Source organism: Schistocerca americana, chromosome 3 (assembly GCF_021461395.2).
Source record: "Schistocerca americana isolate TAMUIC-IGC-003095 chromosome 3, iqSchAmer2.1, whole genome shotgun sequence".
NCBI classification, from domain to species: Eukaryota; Metazoa; Arthropoda; class Insecta; order Orthoptera; family Acrididae; genus Schistocerca; species Schistocerca americana.
Genome location: NC_060121.1, coordinates 928732356 through 928749087, shown reverse-complemented (window position 1 = coordinate 928749087; position 16732 = coordinate 928732356). Strand labels below are relative to the sequence as shown.

General features: G+C 42.3%; 1 protein-coding gene across 3 annotated transcripts in view; it reads left to right on the top strand.

The window, feature by feature from the left end:
- The first annotated feature begins 1078 nt into the window (after positions 1-1078).
- LOC124607209 (zinc finger protein 501-like) overlaps positions 1079-16732 on the top strand; it is a 59378-nt gene continuing 43724 nt past the window's right edge. Inside the window, exon 1 of one of the 3 annotated variants that reach the window (XM_047139476.1) lies at positions 1079-1140. The gene's annotated coding sequence lies outside the window, so the exon portion shown is untranslated. The remainder of the gene's footprint in view (positions 1141-16732) is intronic. The other 2 variants (XM_047139478.1, XM_047139477.1) reach the window with 2 other exon arrangements.

Below are 16732 nucleotides of genomic sequence, written 5' to 3'. Positions count from 1 at the left end.
GTCTGCTCTGGAAACGACCAAAAATCGATGAGTGTTGCGATCCGTTTTGGACTGACGGTGAGATGATTCACCTTCCTCGCCCTGTGCTGCGACAAGTGAGTAGCGTACTAGTTTTCCGTCTGAGCGTTCGCAGACTGTTGAGAAATAAATGAACATGGTGGTGTGCATTTCTTCACGTTCTGTTTATAATGATATAAAATACGGAATGTTCCTGTGCGCGCTGCGATGATATCGATCTGCTTCTCTATCGTGTCCCAGTTCGCACTTTCTGAATCTGGGTCGTTATTTTCGAAATCTGTCTTTCCATACGGAAAAATCTGTCATCCTTAGATAGCGACGAAATAGTTTCCATAGTATACACCGCCTGAATAATAGCCGTGATGTCTACAATTTTGTCGGCCATAGAAGCCACTACTTCGAGATTTATATTTTGAGTAGCTGCTAGTATAGAGTGCTCATTGGTTGGTAGCTGTTGGAGAAATATTGTCCTTAAGAAATCACCGGTTCCTTTCGTTCCAGTAAGACCATGCGTCTCTCGGAGCAAAGTAGATGGGTTCTTTGTTGTCTATTTCGATTTGCAGTTTTTAACTTCACTATCAGACAATCCCAAAACGTAATGATATAATGCCATCTCAGTACTAACATTTGCTGTAGTAAATTGGGATTCCATTTCCAAGCGATATTTCCATACCGGTGTCGTTCGATGATGAGTATTCATTAAAAAACGTATTTAAATTGCCACAGTGAAATTGAAATAGTGATTACAATGATTCCTGTGTACTCATTATCAAATCGGCGTCGCCATTTGTGGGTTCTGGTAAAAAGAATTATTTATTTCTCACCATATCAATGAAACTACCAACAATGCCCACATACCATAACTTTATAACAGGTGCAATGGAAACGATAAAAAGATAAACATAAGATTTTTTTCTATATGCAAGCTGGCTGATGCGAATGGAGAAAACTGGTGCGACATGCCAGTGCAAGTTTTCAAAGCATTTGAAGCACATCTAACTTTTTAACAACGCCAAAGTCAAAGTTGATGTGCAACTGTAATCATAACAAGTAACAGTAAAATCTGTGACATATTTGGAAGTGGTATGTGTCACTGAAGTTGACAGGAGTGGGAAGGGAAGGGTATGTTTAAGCCGTAATATTTCTTATTTATTAAGTGTCACTGCTACTCTAGTTGCCGGAAACTAGTTCGACTGTGTACGACGTCGCGTCAACAGAGAGACCGCGCGGGAATGTACATGTCACAGTAGAGAAGTCAGATCGACAGTAGTGCAGCTCATTCTTATAGAAAAGTTAGTCGTAATGCATCGGAATCCCGGCTGTATGAATAAGTTATTTAGGACGCCCAGTGAATTATATATAATTTGATGGTTTACAACTACGAACATAAAGTAGCCGAAATCTATAAAGGTTAAATGCTGGTTTCGCTTCAGGAGGAAAAAGTGTGAATCATTTGCAATTGTGTGACCGTATTACTGCTACATGGCACAAAGGGCAGCTGAAACAAGCAGAAAGATTTAAACGTTCAGGAAACCAGACAGAGAAAGGATAGTGAGGAATTTGAAACTTTTAATGAAGGACAGGAACATGTAGAGAAACTACGGCTAAAGTTTGAAAGAATAGTTGACCATGTGCTTTTAGGTGTGTGCCCAGTAGGACAGTTCATAATGGGAGAAATTCTCCTTGGTGTACAGTGACAGTGAAAAACTTCTAAAGAAACAGACACTACTGAATAATGTATATAAAATAAAACATAGGCTATAGGTAGATTTTGAATGAAACGTGTTTTGCACTCGATAGACTCAACACTTGAAGCCTTCAGTGACTACTGTATCTGAATGTTATTAAATGATTTTTCACAATACTCGAGGAAATTCTAGGTGTATGTAAAGGCGACATTGTTTCTCGTACCACTGAAGAGATGAGTAAGAGATATTTGTGTTAGTGGCATTGAGAATGACTGAAGTCATTAAAACTGAAGGAAGCTCCTTGACCTATCAGATTCTACAATAAATTTTCAGCTGAGTTAGATTAGATTAATAATAGTTCCATGGATCATGAATACGATATTTCGTAGTGATGTGGAACGAGTTAACCTCTGCTAACTATATTCTATCATAGGTCCCTTGAACACTGCTAAATATTGCTCGCATACAGATTGTGAGGATAAGATTAGAATAATTGCAGCATGCACAGAGGCATTTAAACGCTGATTTTTCCCACATTTCATACTTGGATGGTACAGTGAGACCTACCCTCTGCTGTACACTTCACAGTGGTTTGCAGAGTATAGATCTAGATGCAAAGGTGTATGCAAATAAATCGGTATTATAGTTAACGAACTGGCAGGGTGAAGGTTTCAATTTGTTTATTCAAAAAATTTTCTTCTAAGACGTGAAAAGAGGAGGCACTGTGCAACATCAAAAACCAAATAACTGTACTCATATTTGAGTGCTGTTTATATTGACAGTGTCCAATGGAAAATTCTGAGAGCTTTAACAACATTTTGATTTGAACCCTTACACTGTGCTTTCTCCTAGTACTCTGAAAAATTACATGCATGTAGGTAAAACGTTTCATTACATTGTGTTCTCTGTCTCTTTTGGAGAGGATGTATACTTTGAGTGTATGGTAGTTCGCATGTACACTACTACAAATTTTATGAGGGTAAAGCCCTATGTATTGCTTCAGAATGGTATTTCTAAAAGAGTTTGTAGTTATCACGTATGGTTGGTGAGTAATAACACACACTAAGTATTGAATATGCATTTGTTAATCACTGAGCCAAAATGAACAAACATAACAGAAGAACAAGTTACGTGGCGAGAAGATGCTACAACAAAAGCAGTCCAAAGAAATAAGTCAAAGGTAGGGCACTCTGCGCCAGAGATGCCACAAGTTAAATTGAAATCTCCACATAATTTATTTTATTATGTAGGAAATAAAATTTTTTAAAAAGTACATCACACATTTTAATGAATAATTTTAAATTACCAACAAACACTCTGCATTACTGTGATCCTTCCATGAATTTCTACCACTGTAGTTTCAAAATGCTTATTACAGGATCTCTTAACTTTCAGTGTTCCTATATTTGTATCCTTTCTTTGATAAGTTACTTGTTTCAAATCCTTTGTATCCACTTAGTGAGCGATTCACTTGATGTAGGCCTTAGGTAGAGTCTGAACACATTTTTTCAACCCCCTGCCCCAGTAGCAGCGAGTACAGCAGAGGAAAGCTTCGTCACAAGAATTCATAATCTTCATGCCAGTGCAGCGGTTGTAGGCGGCATCTGGTGCGAGAAGTAGGCGCGTCGGGATCTGCGGTGCAAGGGTCCCGTGGTTCCAGCGACTGCGCAGGCGGAGAAATATTGGCCGAAGGCAGGTCAGTGAGTGACGACACTGGTTTCAGTTGATTAACAGACACAGTCTGTGGGCGTCCATGTAGATGGATGATGAACGTGTTAGTACCATGATGTAGTACATGGTGAGGGCCCGAATAAGACGGCTGCAAGGCTGCTCACACAATGTCATCCTGCAGCATCACAAAGTTGCACAAAGCGAGGTCCTTGTGGATGAACATAGGTGGGGTGGGGTGAGGGAGTGGAAGGTGGGTGCGGAGGCATGCGATGTACGTATGAACTCGGTCAACCAGAGTGGGAAGATCCACGTTAGTCGCTGACAGTGAATTGTTCACGGACTCGGTGGGAAAGAGGAGGGGGTTCACCATATGGAATCTCAATGTGCGGAGCCACTGTTCGACCAGGCCGTTCTCCTGCGGGTGGTAAGCCGTGGTGTGAAATTTGGCAACGCCGCAGAGTCGTGCTAAGAGGATGGACTGAAACTGGCATCCCTGGTCGGTCGTGAGAGACGGGGGACAGCCGAAACGAGCAACCTACACCCAGATGAAAGAGCATGCTATGGCCTCGGCCATGATGTCGATAAGAGGCACCACCTAAACCCAGTGGGTCACAGTCGATGATTGATAAGATGTATCTGTAACCCTTGGAAGGAGGGTGGGGACCTATGACGTCAATATGGAAGTGCCAAAGACTCCCTGTTGGAATGTCAGACTTGCCCAATGGAGGTTGAGCGTACCTGCCAATCTTGCTGCGCTGGCACGGGACACATGCATGGGCCTAAGTGCAGCAGTTGTACTTCATACCGGGCCAGACAAAACGCTCCGTAACCAGCCGTGTCGTAGCTTGCGTTCCAGGATGGGCCAGGCTGTGCAAGGCAGTAAAGACCCCATTGCAAAGGGCAGTAGGGACCAGGGGGCAGGGTGTGCCTGTAGAGGTGTCACAAAGGACAGGGATCGTCAACCCTTGTAGTATGTGGGGCTGAACAGAGAGCAATGACTCTTCTGATGTTATTTGCTGTATATCATCATCTTTGGCCTGAAGTCGGGCGAGCTCTTCCAGATTCAGTGGTGCGGTTAGCATGCAGGTGCCGGGAAGGTAGTCCGCCACAATGTTCTCCACACCGTGAATATAGCACGTGTCTGAAGAATGTTGACAGATGTAGTCCATTGGCGGAAACACCTCAGCGGAAGGATAACAAGTAGCATCTATGAGTGGCTTGTGATCTGTATACAGGGTGAAAAGTATTTAAACCGACAAACTCTGGGATGTTGTAGGATACATCAAAACAAATATTTTTCCCTAATGTAATTTTTTCCTATGAGGAGTATTTAAACCAGTAGAGGGAGATTTCACGGGAAGCAAATTAATTAAACCAACAGACACTTTTCTATTTTTTTTTATGACCAAGAGACAACACATTAACACAACCCAATTTCAGTTACAGTAGATTTTCAAAAATGCCTCCATTGACATGTAAACAAAGGTTACACTGTCGGATCATGTTCTGAAACGGGCAACCAGACCCTCTTCTGATGCAACACGAGTTTGCGTAAACAAGGTTGCGCTTCTCTCCCCACACAAAAAAAGTTCAAGAGAGGACATATCTGGGGATCGAGCAGGCCTTGGTACAGGATCACCTCTGCCAATCCACATTTCTGGGAGCCGTCGGTCCAGGAATTGATGTACAAGACGACTGAAATGTGCCGGTGCTCTGTCATGTTCGAACCACATGCGTTGTCTTGTAGGGAGTGGGACGTCTTCCACCAATTTCGGCAATGCTCTGGCGAGAAAATTGTAATAGTGCCTGCCATTTAATGGCCTAGGTAGCAGATACGGCCCAGGTAAACAGTCCCCAACAACACCGACCCACACATTAATGAAGAGCCGCACTTGATGAGCACTATAGTTCAATTCTTTTATCTTGGCGGTTCGCGCATGCCCTCTCAGATGAGGGAGATTGCTGCGTTGCCAGTTGCACACACCAAGAGAAGTAGCGCCATAGTATAGTTCGTAAACTTATGTTTAGGGAGGAGCGCACAGTTTATGAAATAAAAGCCACCACGGCCGCATTAACCCTTTCACTGGTACAGAGACGTGCTCCCCGCATTCCGTGCTGTGCGCGATTTTCTCATGACTGCACTGCTCGCCTGTGCAGACAATATGGTGTTTCGACTGCTTTGACACACATTATCATTCGATTTCACAAAAACTATTTTGCCCAAAAATTTGATTTTTACACATCTTCTTGACTGATACCTTCCCCCCAATAAATGACTTAATTTTGTTTCGATGTTCAACGCAGTTCTTGTATAGCATTAGATGTAGTAAACCATTGCTTGAAATTTTAAAGAATTTTCAGAGGTAAAAGTCCATAGCGTATACTTTCCGTATGGTTGATTTTAGTTGCCACTAGAAATTTCAAAAAATTACATTCAAATGAATAAAATTCATGAAGTAAGACACTTCACACAAAGAAAATATTAGGCACCAAACAAGGTTTGAACTCAGAACCTTTCGGTTAGCAGCAAAGCACTTTAACCATTACGCTAACCCAGCTCGTCATTCAATTGATCTACCGGAGGACTTTAAAATATCATGCAAAATACCGACAAACACTGTCGGTATGACTATGAATTACTCAAGTTTCATTGAAGTACAATAGGAAATAAGCAATTACCGCTGTTCTTTATTGCGAAAAAGCTGTTAGTGAGAATGATACAAACACCTTCCCTTGCTATTGCCTGAATTAGGAGGCTTCTTGCTTGTTTGGTTTAATTAATTAATAGAATATGAAGTAATTTGTATAAAGAATGCTTTTTCCAAACTTTCTATAAAAGAAAGTCTGCTATCAAGACATTGCTTTTGTTCGATTACTTTATTTATGACTGAACGTTTCTAAAACTGAAGACACTCGTCCGTGCTCTGCACTGCAGTCGAGCTCTGTCAACGTCGTTCTCTGTTCATTGGCTGACTGTGTTTTGTGACGTCAGATGCGCAGAACGAACCTAAACTCGGCCGCTGTCGTAAATGACGCACACTTTAGTAACTGTGGCATATGGATTATCCTCACTCCAAACATGCGAATTGTGCATGTTGAAGACTCCATCACGCCCGATCGTTGCTTCATCGGTAAACAACACAGAGAATGGAAATATAGGATGCATTTCACACTGTTCCAGGTACCACTGCGAGAACTGTGCTCTGGGTGGATAATCAGCTGGTTCCAGGTTGTGGACATGCTGTAAGTGAAATGGACATAATTGCTCTCGAAGGACTGTTCTTACATTTGTCTGATTCGTCCCCATGTTACGTGCAATTGCACGAGTGCTGATGGAAGGATCCCGCTCCACATGCTGCAAGACAGCTTCCTCATATTGCAGCGTTCTTACCATGCGACGGCGTCCCTGTCCAGGTAATCTTCTAAATGACCCAGTCTCACGCAGCTGTTGGTATACAGCAGCAAAGGTCGTATGATGCGGGATACGGGGATTAGGATATTGTCGTTGATAAACCCGTTGTGCAGCTTATCCGTTGTAGTGCGCTATGTAGTATGCACCAACCATATCAGTGTACTAACTCCAGGTGAATTGCTCCATTAATAAACAGAGACAATGCACTACTACACTGGTGGACAACAGTTGCCTACAACTGAAGATCGTAATACAACCTCCATTGGTTTAAATAATCCTCATATGAAAAAATGACATTAGGGGAAAATATTTGTTTTGATGTCCCCTACAACCTCCCAGAGTTTGTCGGTTTAAATACTTTTCACCCTGTAGATCAAGATAGGTTGCCCCTTCAGGTCACTGTGGAAAATTGCCTCGTACACTGCGAGGAACTCATGGTCAAAAGCTGACCATTTACACTGGCTCTTAGTTAGTTTCTTGGAAAAGAAGTGGAGGGATTGGGTGGAATCACCGGTGTGCTGGTGTAAAACAGCGCCCATAGCTGAGTCACTGGCGTCTGTAGCGATTGAGACATGGGCCTCAGGATTATGGTGGGCGAGTGTGACGGCATTGGCGATGGCAGTTTTAAGGTTACAAAATGCATCGAGCATGGGTTTGGTCCACTCCAACTTCCATTTCCCAGTGGTGTTCTTGCCAAAGAGGGCATTGGTGAGGGCCAGTTGGTTGGAGGCACCCTGAGGAATATGGTGGCAATAGAAATTAGCGATACTCAGAAAATGACGGAGCTGGGCTTAATCCTTGGGGAGAGGGATATCAAGTATGGTTTCGGCATGAGAACTTATCGGTCAGAGGCCGTCGGCGGAGACAGTATGGGCTAGGAAGGTCACTGATGTGGAACACAGTTGAGATTTACCATGGTTGATCACGACACAGTTGGCAGCGAGGACCGAATGAATGGCATCAAGGTGAACTTGATACTCCTCAGCGGAGGAAGAAAAGATCACTGTATCATCTAAGTAAGCGTAAGCAAATGGCAAAGGGAGCAGAATGGAGTCAATGAACCGCTGCCATGTTTGCGCAGCATTTTTCAATCCATAAGGTGTGTAACAGTATTCAAATAGGCCGAAGGGTGTGATGATGGCCGTCTTAGGAATGCCCGGTGGATGCACAGGGATCTGATGGTATGCCTTGGAACAATCTGAAACAGAGAAAAAAATTAAAACCATATAGTAATTGCGTGAAATCCTGTATATGAGGAATTGGGTAGATATCAGTAGTGATGCAAGTGTTAAGGGACCTGTAGTCCCTGCACATGCATAAGGTGCCGTCGTTTTTAGGAACAAGGTGAATGGCTGAAGACCAGTTGCTATCTGAGGGGTGGAGGACGCCCAAAACAAACAGATCCTGAATGATCGCCTTGGCGCGCAGAAGTTTGGAAGTGTTAAGGCGCCTGGGCTTATAACAGGTGGGCCGTTGGTGGTGCAAAATCCTACAAAAAGTGCCATTACTGATGGCCGATACTCGCGAAGGGTGGTCAGCAAGAGGGGTCAAGAAGAGATCCGCAGGCAAAGTTGCTTCACTGACCTTGGTAAACCGAGGCGGCATAGGTGGGACATTGGCTGTAGTAGATGATGGAAGGCATGGTGAAGGAGTGACCCGGTGCGAAGAACCAGGAGGGGCGCATGCAGGTGCATCTTGGAGATTCGTCCGCAGCGATGCGAAAACGACAGCAAGCGGTTGAATGCTCGACACAGGAGCAGGTTGGTGAGAAGGCGTGGTAGTGGCGTATGTTGGGTTGCCTTGTTGCGGTTCTGCAGATAGACGATGTATTGACAACTCAGCAGAGGTAGAGGCAATGCGGGTGCATAAAGCAACATTCTGGATGCGGAGTTTGTTGATTTGTGAGCGCACGTCTGACAGGTCAGTGAACCGTGCAGTAATGCGCTTAAGCAGGGATGCACATGTGGAAAGCGTAGCCAAGGAGGCATAGAGCAAAGTCATCCTGAACTCACGCGAGCACGGAACAGTAGAGTCAGATGGCGGCTCGCAGGTCTGGTGAAAGGTCATAACAATGTAGAAAATCCAAGCCCGATCACAGGTTCATCCACATCAGCAACATGGAAAGTCCAAGGGAAGGTGTGGACAGGTGATAGGGGAAGCGACATCATGATGGAGCCATGGACTGCAATAGGAGAATGATTATCAGCGATCAAGGAGAAGGTAGTAGGTTAAAGTGTCACCAGCATGCTTGGCCGGCATAACGCTAACTGTTGACAAGAAAGCGAATGCCTGATGACGTGTCAGTGGCATAGAGACATCGCGTCGCTGAAGTGAGTGGTGCAGTGTCGGACAGTAGGCGCCGTGAAGGAACATGGCGGGATGTGGCACCTAAACATGCCCGCCAGAATTGTTTGGGTATCGCGCAAGGCGCACAACAGTTGCGGGTGGCACCCCCGCAAGTAGCATGGAACCAGCACAGCGGATAGGCCAGTAAGCAGGGCAGTGCGGAGTGAGAGGGGCCACAGCTGATTGCGTTGGGGCCGGTAACCAATCGGGTTGCTGCTCAAGCGAGGTCAGCGGCCGTCAGGAAACTGTAGGCAGTACCTTCTCTAGACTGCTAGGTGGCAGCTCTTGACTGGCAGCTGAGGCCCTAATGCGAATGCGCTGGTCTCTGCCTGCAGGGCGCAGAACCGAAGGTGCAGGTGTGCCACCTGAGGGTGATGGAGACGTCATCCATGACAGGCGGTGTCGGTGACAAATGATAGTGTAAGCCCGATCTGCCATGCATAAACAAACCTCAAGTAGATCGGTGACGTGAGACAGTAGATGGATTTGCAGATCTGAAGGCATTTTGACCATCCACAGGGTCCAAAATGCGACATCAGGTAAGGCTTGATCGTCAATTAATACACATAGCTGCCTCCAAAGCTGGGAAGGAGTGCGGTTGTTGAGAAGCTCGTTGTGAATAATGTGGTGGATGGTCTCCGCTGGAGGGCGACAAAAGCACTTGATGAGCAGTGCTTTTGCTGTCTAATACTTGTGCAAGTTTCTGTTGAGGTTCGGATGAGCAGGTAGCTTGGGAAACCTGCCGGGTAATACATGTTGAGGCAGCACCAGCAGTCGGAGATATGTGCAATCAGAGCAGGATGCCTCCGACACTGGAAGTGCAGTAGCGGTGAATGGTGCATTGCCCGAGGTCTGCGTGGGGCGGCGGCCGCATGCAGCACACGGTGTAGAGGTGGTGGGCATAAAAGTCGCCATGGTGTGTCCAAACAGCAGGCCTGACGAAGAACACGGCATGGGTATAACAGCCAGTGCCGTTGCAACAGTGGGCGGAAGGCGGTCGAAGTGCAGCCATGGGGAGGCTGACCTGGGAACCGCAAGAACGTGCAATCCTATGCATAGAAATATTCGATTCACGGTTCTGGATCTTCTTCGGCTCGTCAAATCATTCTGAAGATAAAGGCGTTGATGAAGGATAGACCGCAATGTCTTTAACTTGAAGATTGTCCACAATGTCATTAGGCGGCGTGCACTGTTAATGTTGTGGCTGTTGTGCTGCCACACTAGACGGTGGCCATGTTGAGCTGGTTAAGGTTAGGTGGCCGTCGGCATGGACGGACATAAATAATTGTTCACTTTTAACCAAAGTCGCATTAGATACATTTGACCACTCGTGGTCCCAAGCATGGTTAATAGGGTATGTGGCACTTGCACCGAAAGACACTGGTAGATCCATTGGGGCGGAAGCAATGTGGGCTGGCACATGAAGTTCATAAATGACGAAAACAAGCACAAAAAACTCGCAATGAGACGACGATGATGATGATGATGGTGGTGGTGGTGGTGGTGGTGGTGGTGTTGGGGTCACCACTGTGGTTATCACATATGGTTGGTTAGTAATAACACACACTAAGTAGATTTATTAATCACTGAGACAAAACGATCAAACATGGAAGAACAAGAAGTTACGCTCCGAGAAGCAGCTAGAACAAAAGCAGTCCAAAGAAATAAGAGTCAAAGTTAGGGCACTCTGCGCCAGAGACGCCACGAGTTAAATTGAAATCTCCACGTGGTTTATTTTATTATGTAGGATATAAAATTTTTAAAAAAGTTCATCACACATTTTAATGAATAATGTTAAATTACCAGCAAACTCTTTGCATTACTGTGATCTCTCCACGAATTTCTAGCACTGTGGTTTCAAAATGCCCATTACAGGAGCTCAGAATTTCAGTGTTTCTATATTTGTATTCCTTCTTTGCTATTTGTTTCAAATCCTTTGTATCCACTTAGTGAGCGATTCACTTGATGTAGGTAGAGCCGGAACACATTTTTCAAAGCTTATTTCAGGTATAACTGCAAGATGGCCCTACATGGAATATAAGAATTAAATAATAAAGAATTGTTCGATAAACATCAGCACGGTGCAGGAGTTTTTCAAATTTCCCCATTAATGTAAATCAGTGCCCACTAGCAGCTACATTTCATAATTCCTTTGTATCTTGACTGAAAGTGGCTGTAGGATCAAAATGGTGTGTGTTCTTTCTGACATGTCCAAAAGAGCAGACTCTACATATACAATTAAGGGGAGATTGGCCAATGATCGCGTCAGTGCAGATTCACACCACATTCGAATTCTTATGGGATTTGGCAAAACGCTACGAATAATGAGGATAATGGGCAGGAGCACTACATCAGTAGTTTGCAGGTAAGTTGAGAATTTGGGTCTGACGAGAGGCATGCTAGGGAAGTCTGTGCAGTTGCAATGACCACTGTGTCCAGATGGCTCAGTGGTCATGTGAACTCCATTTTCGATGATGCGATTCAGAACATGAAGAAATGAGAGACAATTAGATCTTTGAAAAACAAATACGATCAAGTGACGAACATCACTATCTGGTTTAGACTTGGATTTTTTCTAAAATGCCAAGGAACCTGTAATTAATTTTAGTTTGTTTTATTACTTTTAAATGTCAGTTGAAAATTATGTACTTAAAAAGGGTGGGTCAGAGCATCTGCCTAGTAAGCAGGAGGCCCAGGTTCAAATCCCGGTGTGGCATAAATTTTAAACTTTCTCCATTGGCATAAATCAGTGTTCACTAGCAGCTACATGTCGTAATTCCTTTGTGTCTTAATCTCTACCTCCTCCATATCTGTGCTGCATTGAAGTAGAAGTTATAGCCACACACATTCAGCATTCCTATTTCACTGCTGAAATGATGTCCTGAAATTTGTATATGTGAAGTGCTTTGGAACATGATTAAGAATGGAACAAACTCTGTTAAACTCTTCTTTCTAACATTAGCATTGTGAGAGATGATATTAAATTCAAATGATTGGCTACCAAATTCAGTGAATTGTTCCTATAGTAGCTGATAACATGGGGGGGGGGGGGGGGGGGGGGGCGGCAACATAGAAAGCAGATTTATTGGACTTGGTTAGGCATTGAGTGCACCATCAAACAGCAGTTTTGACAAATCATATATTATAGAAGTCACAAGAATCATTAGGTCACTGAAAAGCAATAGGCTAACTCTTAAATTTCTATTTCAGTGAAAGTACTAATGTCTTGTGCCAAGATAAAAATCTTCTCGGTTTTGAAGCCACATCAATTCCAATAAAATTCTCGAGTTTTTGTGGCTAGTTCTACCATTGTCATCAGTAGTAAAACTACTGACTGCCAGAGATGGCACTGTCTTGTGCCAACTTGGTAATGCCTTGTCTGAGTTACCTTTGCAACCAGATGGTGGGTCAAGGTATAGGTCTTGAAATATTGAAGTATGTGGTAGTACACTCATTTATAAAAGTGGAGATAAACAAGTGACCTCTTGTTATAGACCCATCTCTCTCCTTTCCATGATCTAACAGTTTTGAGAAGGTATCACAACAGAGCATTGAACCACTTCTCTGACAATAATCTGTCAACAGCAGCTCAGTTCAGCTTCTATAAGAGCTTCTGTACAGAGGAACTAGTAGATATCCACAAAAACTCAGTTCTAGTTTAATAAAACAAGAAAAGCTGTGCTGTTGCCATTTTATGTGATCTTACCAAATTCTGTGATTATGTAGATCATAAATTCCATTAGGGAAACTAAAATGATATGGCATCAAATGGTGGAGTCATCTATTAACAATACAAAACAGAGGGTCACATTGACAATTGCTACAATAGAAATAAGACTGAATTCAAAGTGGACATCTTTAAATATTGTTTTTCCACAATATTTGGCAATTGGCTCCTCCTGTTCTTGGCCTGTGTAAATAACTTACCTGAGACATTGAAGAACACTTCTGAAATGTCAATATTTGTCTTAAAGTTTAACATCTGATCTTACAAGAATTGGTATAATGCAATTTCAAGCAAATAAAACTGATTTGCAGACATCAGAAGTAGAGGTCAATTGGCACACTCTGAGTGAGGCTCTGTGTATGAAATTCTTAGGCATGTAGATGGATAATAAACTGAGATGGCACCTGCATGTGAACATGGAGAAAGTATCAAGAACAGTCAGCTGTAATTTCATCTCCAATTTATTTTCCACACTACTTTTTCAGTGATATAATATGCCACCATGAGGCCCTAAACAACAAAATTAGCAGCAGTATTACTAACAAGACTTGCATGACGTAAAGGTACAAACTGGATACATTAGAGCATATTTGTCATTGATAATATCGGAGTAAGTCTCAAAACTGCCAATATGTACGGATAATCCACAAGCTATGTTTCTCATGTAATATGGAGGATAATAAGAACTGTAAAAACAAGTCTCCAAATATGGGTAAGCCAATAACGAAGTATATGTTCTTAGTATATAAGTGACAGTTAAATATCAGTTAGATAAGTGGACAGTTATAATAGCAGTCTAATCTTGCTACTAATAAACCTACACACAAATTTATTCATTATTTTATTTATTTGTCCGTGGACCATTTGGTACAATAGTATTGGATATGTCAGCATCATACAGAAATATTTACATATAAATTTTTACAAAATAGGATAGGATAGGATAGGATAAGATGAGGATATGGCAGGAAATCTATGACCTCATCAAAGGAACCATCATAGCATTCACCTCTGCTACAAGGGGACACTATGGAAAACCCAAGTCAGAATGGCTGGACTGAGGATAAACTCCAGTCCTTCTGAATGTGAGTCCACTACATTAAGACTGGAGTAGCAAACTCCCTCAGTCATGCTTGGATGGAGAATAAAAAATCTAGATTGTGAGTGCAACATGTACAGTCAATAAGTAAATAAATGAAAAAGAAATTTTGAAAATAAAACTGCGTCTGAAAAAGTGAAAACATATGAACAAATCACATGACAATGCATAAAAGTACAAAATGCACAATAAGTCAATCAGTAATGTCGGTAAAATGTGAAACTTTGATTTAAAACACAATAGCATATTGTGTAGCACCGCTAAAAGGTATAAAGCACAAGGATATGAAACTTGCTAAGAATGTATTACAACCATCACAATTAGGTTAGCACCAGAAATTTTCTCAGCAAAGGTGTGTCGTGCTGCATCTAAAACAGAGGATACAGAAGACCAACAGCAGAATCATTCTTTGCAAAGACCAACACAGTGCTATAGCTCCACCAGCAGTTAACAGAATCACAGGAACTCAACATAGAATCCTACAGGGTAACGTATTCATTTACATTGTAGAAACTCTTCTGAACAAAAAGTGATTTTAACTATGATCTAAAAGCTGTTTCCATCTCCAGCGTTTTTGTATATGTTGGCAGTGCATTATTTTAAAGAACGGCACCAACATGACTCATGTGTCTTTGAGTGTAGGTTGTTCTGTATGGAGGGACCAACAGTTGCGAGTATTATAACTGTGATAGGTGGGGTTGGTTAGCAGATTACCAACTCTAGCTCGTCATCAAGCCACATTTGTATATGTACAAGGAGGGGAAAAAAAAGTCCAAACTGAGCTACGTGACAAGATTCAAATAGCCCTTCACTGTAGTGTAAAAATTTCATTTAATCAGCTATTAATTTACCCCAGAAAACTATTCCATAAGCTACAAGGACTAGAAGTAACCAAAATAAGCCATTCTAGCAACATGTATTAAGCAGACTTTAAAAATAATTCTCAAAGCAAAACATGCAGGACTGAGTTTCTGGGAGGTTAGGTACATGGTCTTTTCCGTCTGTCTTGGTCAACACACATACCTAAGTTTTGTGCACCATGTCCTTTGGCTCATTTCCACCCAGTACCAGATGGAGATCTTGGTTTTGACTAGCCTTCCCAAATTTTACTATAGCATGTTTTCTTCACATTTAGGGCCAGCCTGTTAGCACAAAATCATGAATGAAAGGACTTAAGTCCTTGGTCATTTGTAGTGAACAGAGATTTCTTAATGTCACAAACTAATTTGATTTTATGATAGCATGAACTGATGATTTCCACAACCTGTAATCTAGTTTGCAAATATGATTGAACCATTCATTTTCTGCTCCTCTTATCCACAATACATCCAACTTTACCTAAAAGGATTTCATAACTAACCGTATCGAAAGCTTTTGAGAGCTCTAAAGTAACTCAGACATCAAAATTACTAGCTATTTTAGTTGTGTAATAATTTCTTACTGTTTCTATACTTCTACCAGTTAAAGAGCCATGCTGGTTATTATTCAGTGGGCTGTGTTCATCTAAGTACTTCGTGAGTCCTGGTTTTGTTAACCTGTCAGTTACTTTAGAGAATGTCGAGAGGAGTGAAATGGGTTGGTAATTTTCAGCATCATGCCTATTCCCACACTTGAATAGAGACAATTTTTGATCTTTCATGGACCAAATCCTACTAAACTTAAAATCATCATGTGGATAACTGTATGCCATTTTAGCTGTATGCTCGAGGCCTACGTTAAACTAGAGACAACGTCAAAAATTAGAAGAATGGAAAACCTTCTTGTGAGAATTGCATGTTTTAATAGCAATAGCAGTATCAGTATCAGTATCAAAGTAGACAGCCATAACAAATATCACACAATCAGTATAGGGAAAGTTGTAAACAGAAATCAATAGAAGACATTTTTTTTTAAATATAATAAGTGGGTTACGTCAATATCATTTGTAAATACATTGTATTTGCACAACTTAACTATTTATGTAGGTAGGCTGACATAAAAGAAAATGTACTAATCAAATCTAATAATTAGAATGGGGCACTGTGCGCTGTAGGATTGCCACCAGTGACACCGGTCATGCAGAAGCTGGTCCGTTACAACATACAGAACATTGCAATGCTGGGACAATTTACACTATCTGCCTCTTACAAGTCACTTGTCCGTTCCATTACATTTTTGGTGGTTGCTGATGCCGGTGTTGAGAACTTGATTGGAGTGGGTGCGTTTTGGACATCCGGATTTTCTGTCACTAACGTCGTGTGCGTTCAGGTACTGTATATTCAATTAGAAACGCTGTGAGAAGTTTATGGATCTTTTTTTCAGAAGGTATAGGGTGTGCTATGAATTTTTCTTCTCGAATTTCTTTGGAAACCATGGTTCAACCTTGTTTTTGTCATGCGCATCCTATTCCTGTCACCCTGAAAGATCAAATGAAAGCTGAAAGCAGAACTGAACAGACTTCAATCTGTAGGAGCGGTGCAAACCTATTACAGCTGCTGAATGGTCATCTCTGCTGGTTGAAGTTCAGAAGCTGTTGGGTAAACTTCACCACTGTGGTGACTTCAGTATTACTGTCAACGTGCAGTCGATCAAGGATACATATCCTCTACCGCACCAGGAGAAACTGTGAAAATTGATTTGTCTGAAGCATATCTGCTGGTCCCTGTGGACAAAGATTCTCAGCAAGTTCTGGTTTTGAATACTCCTTTTTGTCTCTCTCAATATATGGTGTGGGTAGCACCCCTGCTATTTTCTAATGATTTTTAGAGTAGTTGACAATGCCTACCAGGTTG